A 9,777-nucleotide genomic window follows, 5' to 3' on the forward strand; every position below is an offset into this window, starting at 1 on the left:
ATTGCATAAATGCACTGAAATACCCCTGATTATGGGATCTTTTTATGTTCTTTTTTGTTTTGGAATTTTTTTTTTAACTTTCCAAATTGTCTAAAGTGAACTCATATTACTTTTGTAGTGAGAAAAAAGTTATGGAAAAGAATTAAATTGCTAATGATTGATAAGGCCCCACTTACCTGCTTTAAGTGGGGCCTACAGTGCTGGCAAATCAAAGGGAGGAATGTAGTAATGTGTGGCTTTAGGCACTGTCCCAAGACTAGTGTGAGGAGGATTAGGAGAAAAATCAGCCTGAGTCACCAAACTAAAAGTAGGCCCTGTGTCCTTCACACATTCACAGCTGGACTGGAATTTGGCTCTGAACACACCACTCACAATTTGGGGGTACCTCCATAAAAGCCCATGATAATATTCACTGAAGATGATACAGCTTTAGTTTATGACTCTTAATATGCTTTTAACATTCAACTTTATTACACTTTTGTCATGTGCAACTGAAGTATTTGCTTTTGAGCTAGACTCTTGATTATCATTTATCCCCTCCTGAATGTTGATAATATCTAAGCTGAAATGATATGATGTCTGGGTTTTGCTTCAAGATAATCTGGGGGTGAGGGGAGAAGGTGAAAATACATATGAAACAAGGTTGGCCAAGACTTGACAATCTTTGAAGCTAAATAATGAGTACTTGGGAATTCATTATGCTATTCACTTTCCCTCTCCATTCGGTTGAAATTTGGTAATAATAAAAAGTATAAACGTTTAAATTTTTTAAAAAATCTCAGGAACTCTTGGTCATATGTGACTAACCTATCAGCCGTGTCCACAATTCTCCCCACAGTAAACAGTGTTAAATATTACTTGGAATTATTTAATTAAGCAGAAAGGCAGAATGGCTTATTACGAATAAGCCTTAATGGATGCAAATGAGACTCTCCGGGATGTAGCGTGAACACAAACTAGAAAATAAAATGAGGAAGCATATTGTTCCTAATCAAGCAAAACAAGAAAAGAGTCACTATTCTTTCCCTTCACTTTGATCTTTTTAGAAATTAAAAAAATCACTGAAAACAGACCTGATTCCACGCAAATTAGCAAACAATAACAATTGTTCTGTTTGACCATGTCTCCAAAAGTTTTCCAGTATAAAAAATGCCAATTTGATTTTTCTGTAGGTATTCTTTATTAAAATAGCAATAGGGGTTGGAATGAGAAATTGTTTAACCCCATAATGTGAGACAATAGAGAGTTCGCCATAATTTCAACTAGACACCTCTCTCTCCCCCACCACTTCTTTTCCTTCTCCTCCATCTCCTTCTCCAGTACCTCCACCTCCTCTTCCTCCTCCTTTTTCCTCTATATTCAAACAAATATCCCTTTATTAATTTGGAGAAAAGTTCATATTCATTGTCTTATCCCTTTATTCCTGTATTTATCGTAAGTTTAGAGTCATGTTTAGTACCCAATTGTAACAAACCATCCTGGTATATAATAGTTTTGGCTTCTGTCCTGTTCTCCTTCATTATGCTTAGGTTTTCCACTAGGTTTAATCTGATAACTTTGAGAATCATAAACCTCAAGCGAGTACAATTCTAGAAACTTAACAGTTTACGTGAAAATTTTTATCAAAATTTTATCAGAATTGTCTGGAGGTACATTTAAAATGCAAATTCCTACAAACTGTTATGTATAAAATAAGCTACAATCGTATATTTAACAACACAGAATATAACCAATATTTTATAATAACTATAAATGGAGTATAACCTTTAAAAATAGTGAATCACTCTATTGTAAACGTGTAACTAATATAATAGTGTATAGCAATACTCCAATTTAAAAAAGAAAAGAGAATCCACCATGCACAAAAAAATAAAAAATAAAATGCAGATTCTTTGGCCAAGTCCCAGGCTTCCTGAATCAGAATTCCTTGATGGTGTGGCCCAAGAATTAGCATTTTAAACAAATACCCCGATAATTCTGAAGCATGTTAATAAGGTTGATAAAGAGTTGATTAGAGTCAAAAAGCTCCATGCCCCCTGTTTGTATGCTCTTTATATGTTGGCTAGAATCACTGTACTAAATCTCCTAATTCTGTCAGCATGCGAACAAGTCAAAAGCCAGGTGCCCCAAGTTCCAAGGAGGTGTGAGCATGATCCCTCCTCCAGCAAATCTGAGTTTTCTTGATTTTCTGATAAAAGAGCTGTCTGAAAGTTATAACAACTCTGCTGTAGAGACCAGATGAGACCCAGGGGTTACAGTAACTTTAGCAGTCATCGTGAGTGAGTTAAGCCCATGCTTAGGGGCTACCTGGCCCACACTGATCATCTTCATGTTGCCCTGCTAGCCCTCTAAGCTACGCTTAACTGTTCCTTGTCTGTAGAGTGGAGATAATAATACTTGTCGTATCAGATTCTTTTTTAAATGCTGGAAACCAAGAGCTCAGAGTAATCCATGACCTTAGCAGTATATTTTGGTTTAGACACCAAGAACTTCTTAGTTATAGGTGCTTTACACAAATAATAATAATAATAAATAATAACAACAACTGAGAATTATTTAGCCCTCATTATGTGCTAGGTACTGCTCTAAGCACTCTACATGATTTAATTTTCACCCTCTTAACAATCATATAAGGTAGATATTATTATCCTTATTTTACAGATGAAGAAACTGAGGCTCAGAAAGGCACATGGTTCATAGAGTTCATAGAGGAAATAGTGGAGTCAAAACTTGAATCCAGAACCTAATACTTAACAACTTCCATACTGTCTTCTTCTACAAACTTATTTTCTCACCAACTAAATATGCATAATAATTTATGTCAGGCTGATGTATTAACTATTTTTTATAATTCCTAAGAATATTTTTTCTTAATCTTTAATGCAGAAAAATTGCTCTGCAAGAAAATGAACAAAATCAACATTTTCACATTCACCTAGAGAATAACAGCCTTTGCATTTTAAACAAAAATGAAAATACTTTATTCAAAAGGTCATGTGAATTCTTGAAAATAAGCAGTGGATGGAAGAGAGGGAAGAATGAATCACATCACCCAGGTATGATGTTGAAGGCAATAAGTTAATCAAAAATTAATCTTTTAAAAATTGGATAGTATGTTAACAACATTAACCTACCCACATCATTCAATACATGAGTCACCAGAAGAAGAATCTCCCCATCCCCAGGTCCCATCCTAAATATGCCTAATGAAATGCACTACAGGCTTTTGCTTTCCTCTGAAGGTCCTTAGGATTTGATTGTGTTCTTGCCTTGTGCTGCAATGCCTGTTGCTTCCCATCAGACAGGAATTTTCTGTAGGACCCCAGGGAAGGGAGCATAGTGTCCCAATTTCTTTCAACTAAGCTTCCCTAACCCCAAGCAAGAACATTGTTCTTAGAAGCTGTCTCAGGATTCCTCTGTAAAAAAGACAAGACAATTGACAAGGATGGCAAGAGCTCCCTCCAGGTTTTTACCTTGACCAGGTGGAAGGAAACACATGGGTTTATATCAGCCAGGTGTGTAGATTAGAAAAGGAAGTTGACCACTGCCTATATATACTTTGTTATTAAGTCTACATCCTTCCATGATCAGAAGATAAAAACCAGTTTGCCTGTTAACATCTGTGAAAAAGCAGCAAGTGGGTATCCAGCTCTGTGACCCAGATCTCAGGTGAAAATTTTGTTTCGCTAAAATGCGGCAAGCTGTAAGACTCAAGGAATGGGGACCGGATGCTGAGATCCTCCAGATCATCTCAAAATATCCTGTTATTGCTCATAAAGTTCCCTCTTGTGGTTAAAGTATTCAGTAGAAGAAATTACTACTTAAATTTGTATCATCCTTTCTTAATCTACAGATCTTAAAATAATTATGGGCATTTCTAAGTTTGTTCATCTTAAAAGCACTAATACCAATACCCCCAAGCAAAAGTTTCAAAACAAACTTATTCAGACCGATATAGTCACCATATAATAAATTTTAAAAACATCAAAACTCAGTTAATGCAGGCATGAAGTTGAGTATATGAAATAAAAGACAGTCAAGGAATTAAAATGTGTGAACACAACACTTAACACTTTACAATGCCATTAACCTTAATAAAGCAAGTTTCCCAATGTCCATGTTAGTCCCTCCAAGTATATTAGGCACCACTGGAAGTCCAGTTAATCAACAAAGGCCACAGAGTCACAAGTTGAGAAACTATCCTTAAAGTGTAGTAAAGTCAGTGAAAGAGCCTAACTCAGTTTATATTACTGGGAAACATGGTAACATCTCATTATTACATTCAGGCCATGGATAAACTATAAATTCTCCAAGATTATACATGTACTTTTTGTCTTTCATTTACTTATGATTGCTTCCTCAATGTTCTATTGGGAACTACTTGTGTTACTATTCCACCGTGGTTACAGTTCCTGGGTTCTCCTACTTCTTATTAAACTTCATACAAATCTAAATAAAAAAGAGAATAATGGAGCAAAAGAGAACTTCTGAAAGAAGCTCCACCAACCAAGCAGTAAAAGAACCATCTAGTGTGTCAATATTCAATAATCCTCCAACGCTTTCCTCTCTTGTCTCACAAAGACATTGTCACCTTCAAGAACACGGAACCATCTATGAGGCTGCTTCCTATGGAAGCAACCCTGTGCTCTCCTTCCAGCAATGCAGCACAGCACCTCCTCCACCTGGGTTCTCCCCCTTCGTAATCTCACCTTTCTTTTACTCTGTCTTAGTTTTGATTCCTCCAGAAGCTGACAGGTATACGCATGCGAACAGTTAATTTGGGTGGTGGTATCAGGAAATGCCAGCAGGGAAATTAAGACAAGGAAGGGAAGACAGCCAATAAGAGGAGTGTTTTCAAGTACATTAGTACTATGGGTAACAGGTACTTAGTCCATAGGTGGAATTCTGGGACCAGTGTGGAACCCGTGCCTCTGAGTTATTGTACCTGAGAAGCAAGGGAACTGGAGATTTATACACCGACTCTTATCAATGATTAGTTAAGGGCTGCTTCTGGAAGGCACTGAATCTCCACACACCCAGACTCCATGCTCACAGTCAGACCTCTAGCCACTGGAGGAAGCCATTGCAAGGTGGTGCAGCTGCTGGCAGTTCATAAGGCCCCAAGGAGACCTGGGTAGGGCACCAATAACATCTGCTACACTGGCATCTGAGATTCCAATCTAGTACTAAGACCCATTATCAAAAGCCACGGCTCACAGAATAGGGAAGAAGATCAAAATCTCTGGAGACAGACTGATTGGTTTCATAATCCAGATTCTAAACTTCTCTATGCTTCAAAATTCTACAAAGGATTGTCATGGGGATTGAATAATGTAATTCATGGATAAGTACCCAGTATTGTGACTGGCACATAGTACATATTCCCCAAAATGCTAGTTATTAATATTATTCTTTTTTTTTCTTAAAGTAAGTTTTTTTTTGTGGGGGGTGTTGTAATTAGGTTTATTTATTTATTTTTAAAAGAGGTATTGAACCTGGGGATTGAACCCAGGACCCCATGCATGCTAAGCCTGTGCTCTGCCACTTGAGCTATACCACCCCTCCTTAATATTATTTTGATCCCCTTAACACTGGATCCCATAAAACTGGACAGACCTAAAAATGTTCTGCTTGACCAGTTTGCCCAGCAGGAACCCAGAAGTTCCAGTCTTGCCAATGGCGTAGCATTTATACTGGCGTCAGTGAGCAGAACTGGCGAGACCTCTGGGTCTCAGTCCAACTAGTCTTGAAGACCTGGCCAGATGGAGGCCTGAGTTATCATCAGCAGGGGAGAGGGTTATCCCAAGCTGAGTGGGGCTCAATTGATCCCAGAAGAATAAATAGATCTCCCAAGGAAGGCACAGGTTCTAGGCCAGGCCCACCTCGTGGCCCAACTTACCCTCTCCATGTTATTATTCTACCCAGCCACTCTGACAGTCTAACTTTTTTTTATGTTTATGAGAAAAAGTAAGAGAGGAAAGAACTAGTACTTATCCTTCTCCATAACAAGTTCCAACACAAAAACATAACTGCCCTTTCAATAGGCAAGTATTTTTGGAATTCCTTAGTTCAAATGAAATTACATGGTTCACATGCTCAAAGCATTTTTTTCCCAAGTGTTTTTCCTCCCCAGTCAGTAAAGACCAGACTTTTGGAAAAACTCAAACTTTCATTAAAGTTCAGCCATGCAGGATATAAAAGCTGGGTGGGTCCTGCTTAGATTTTTCTTTGTTGCTAAACATCTCTACCTAACTGACAGCAAGAACAGATTTTGGGAAGGGACACAGAGGGCATGGAGAGCACTGTGAGGCCACATAAAGACAAAAACAAATGGAAACTTTGAGAAGAAAATGTATCATATTTTCCAAAAAGCAAAAAAGCACTAATTTTTTCAATCCTTAAGATAGTATTTGAAATAAATACACGGTAAATTTGTTTCAGTACAATGCTGTATCTTTCTAAATCGCTCACTGATAATGAAAGTTGTAGTTGAAATTCCAAAAATTTAAAATGTTTAGCCACTAATATTTACAGATCCTTGATAAAAATGTTGCCTTCTTTAATTAAAACAAACACATGTCCTCCAAAATCAACACTGGAAGGAGAATCCCCAAGTGGAAAAGAATAGCAGGATCTTATATCCCCCTGGATTCATCTTCCCCTTGGCCTGGGGTGGAGGGCGCTGTTTCCTCCTTTAATATTGGCCTAAGCCAGAGCAGTAGACTGGTTTGATTCTAAAAGCACTTTCTAGCAAACTTTCTCTACTCAAACTGTCTGGGAGCCTGCTTCCCTGAGAATCCCGATTGTGACAGGTGCCCACAGCCAAGTGCACGTACCTAGACACCTTAACTCAAGTCTAGACCCAAAGGAGTGAAGGAAGAAAAAGTCAAAGCAGCCTGTGATTGTTTGTACGTGGAACTGTCTCATCCTCAGCTTAGTGGTGGTTTTTAATGATCGATCACTCCCTTGCAGGAGGAAGTTTGCCTGTCTCTCTTTTGAGGTCTCTAAATAATAACCATTATCAGAATATAACCCAATAAGTACAATATTTATAAAAACTTGGGTTATGAGGACATTCTGTTGTAAACTATCTTAGAAATAGAATCAAATAAATTAGAAAAAAGAATAAAGAGAGTGACAAACAGGAATGAAAAAAGTACTGATATATCTCACTTTGTAAAAAAAACAATACATTCCTGACAATTGGACCATAAATCATATTTTGGTGAATTAAGTTATATTCTAAAGTCAGTAGCAGAAGGAATACAGAGGGAGGAAAAGTCACTTCAAGGTACATATTGTGATACTGATCTTGATTAGCCAAATTCTTTCTCAGTACTGGAACTTTATTGTATTATTATTATTGCTCAAAATAAATGAATTGGCAAAGACTTATCATCCTCGCCCTCAAATAATTTTATTTCTAATGCTGTATTTTGGTAATGGATTTAAACATCATCCTGGATGTCTCCAAGAATAGAGAAATGAAGTTAGGGGACTTACCCTCTTCCGTCAAAGACTGCCGCCCCCCCCACCCCCACAGATTAGTAGTCACAGAGTAACCATAAATAATTCGGTACTACATTTGGATAGAGGATTGAGAACATGGCCTAGTTCAAAGCTAGCAATTCACATTTAAATAAAATGAACATTTGGATGCAGTGTTTAAATTTAGATAAGATTATGTTATAAAAATTCAGGAGGAAATCAGTCCTAAGATGACATCTATTCACTGTGGAATGAGGACTTCTTTTGGAGACTAATAATATAAGCAGATCTATTATTGCAGAGCGACCTAAGCCTGCTTATGTGGTATCATCAGAGGCAACAGGCACAAGTACATGCGTCAGGAATGCCCTTTGGAGAGGAGGAGTAGCGTGTACCCAGATCCAGACTATTGACATCAACTCTCTTGAGAAATTTTCAGATGCATAAGGATATTGGTTAAAAATAAGCTTCTTGATTACAAGTCACTTTACCTCTCTGGGCCTCACAGACTTACATGAAAAGACAAGACATTCTGTACCCAGTACAGAAGGTGGCAGTGAAGCAGTGGCCCTATTTCCGTACATGTAGCTCTTCCAACTCCTTTCCCATCTTCTGCTTCAGTTTCTCCAGCTCTTGGGTCAGGTGTGTGTTAAACTCCATGACAAAAGGCACCAGAGGAGGCTTTCTGGGGAGAGATTAATGCAGATTCCAGTCCATCTTTGTGGGTTCCAGGATATCCTTGTTTCCCCCACTTCACATTCTAACTTCTGTCCTATGGATTTTAGCTCTGGTATCAGATGCAGGGACAACAGCCTCACACAGACAGTATCACCAGCTTCCACAATTATATACAGTCAAATCCCTGTAATAAGTCCCTTATTGTGTTTATTTCTCACAGTGGTTCTGCTTCTTTGAACAAACCCTGACTGATATATTTGGGAAGGATTTTTAAATTATTATTATATAAAGTGCCACTGTGAACATTTATGTTTGTGTTTTCTGGTGCACTTGTGCAGGAATTCCTTTGTATACCTAAGAGTACATATTTCTGGAGTGTAGGGTATTCAATTCCTGAATAGTTGTGTCAATGTATACCCATACCAGCATTGTTTAAGAGTTCCCCTTGATCTAAGTATTTGCAATTGCTTAGTATAGCAAACACCTCTTCATTTTAGCCCACCTGAAGAGTATAATATGGTTTCTTACTGTAATCTTAATTAACATTTATATGATTACTAATGAAGGTGGAGAATTTTTAATATTTCTATTCTCCACATTTCTTCTTCTACAAAATAACTATTTATGTCTTTTACCAATCTTTATATGGTATTTTTAATGTTTAATTATTGATATACAGAAAGAGTTCTTTATATACTCTAGAAACAGATCTTTTCGGGTTGTATGCAGTGGTGTGCCGGAGCTGGCTTCCACAGTCTCACAAGAGCAATTTTGTGCATCTCTCCCCAACTCTGGGTTTAGTGACACCATGCTGGTAGCTTGAAACAGGTCTTGGTGGGATTATTTCCTCCATAGTAATCATCAAACCCTACAAATCATGGCTTTTTTCCTTTGGAAAGCTAGTTTTAAAACATTTACCAGCACACCACTAGTTATATATGTTGCAAATATCTACTATAAGTTTGTGGCTTGTCTACAAATTCTTTTGTGGGATCTTTTGAAGAACAGAAATTCTTAATTTTAGTATAGTCAGATTTGTCAATCTTTTCAGTTTTCAATTTTGGATAGGCTTTTCTGGTGTGTTTTGTTTAAGAAATTCTTCTGTACCCCAAAGACATAAAGGTATTAGTCTATGTTTTCTTTAGATGTTTAAAAATATCAGCTTTCATATCCAAGTCTTTAATACATCAAGAATTGACTTCTTATGTACCTGTGAGCTAGAATCTGATACAGTTTTTTTTCTCCTCTACATTGTCCAAGCACCACTTATTTAGTCCTTCCTTTCCACAGTATATACAATACCACGGTGCTTTTATACCTTGTCCACAAATGTATGGACCTGTTTCTGAAATCTGTACTATTCCATTAATCCATTTATCTGTTGCAGCATCAGTACCACACTCTTCATTTTTATAACTTTATAATTAAAGCCTTCTAATCTGATAGGATAAGTCCTCCAATCTTATTCTTCAAGAGAGTCTTTGTTAATTTTTACCTTTGTTCATCTGTACCCATTTTAGAAGCCACTTATTAGTTTGGGGAGGAAAACTCCATTGGAATTTGAAATTAGATGGCATTGAATCTATAGGCCAAACTGGGGTGAACTGGCAA

The sequence above is a fragment of the Camelus dromedarius genome, chromosome 10 (assembly GCF_036321535.1).
Source record: "Camelus dromedarius isolate mCamDro1 chromosome 10, mCamDro1.pat, whole genome shotgun sequence".
In the NCBI taxonomy this organism is placed as follows: domain Eukaryota; kingdom Metazoa; phylum Chordata; class Mammalia; order Artiodactyla; family Camelidae; genus Camelus; species Camelus dromedarius.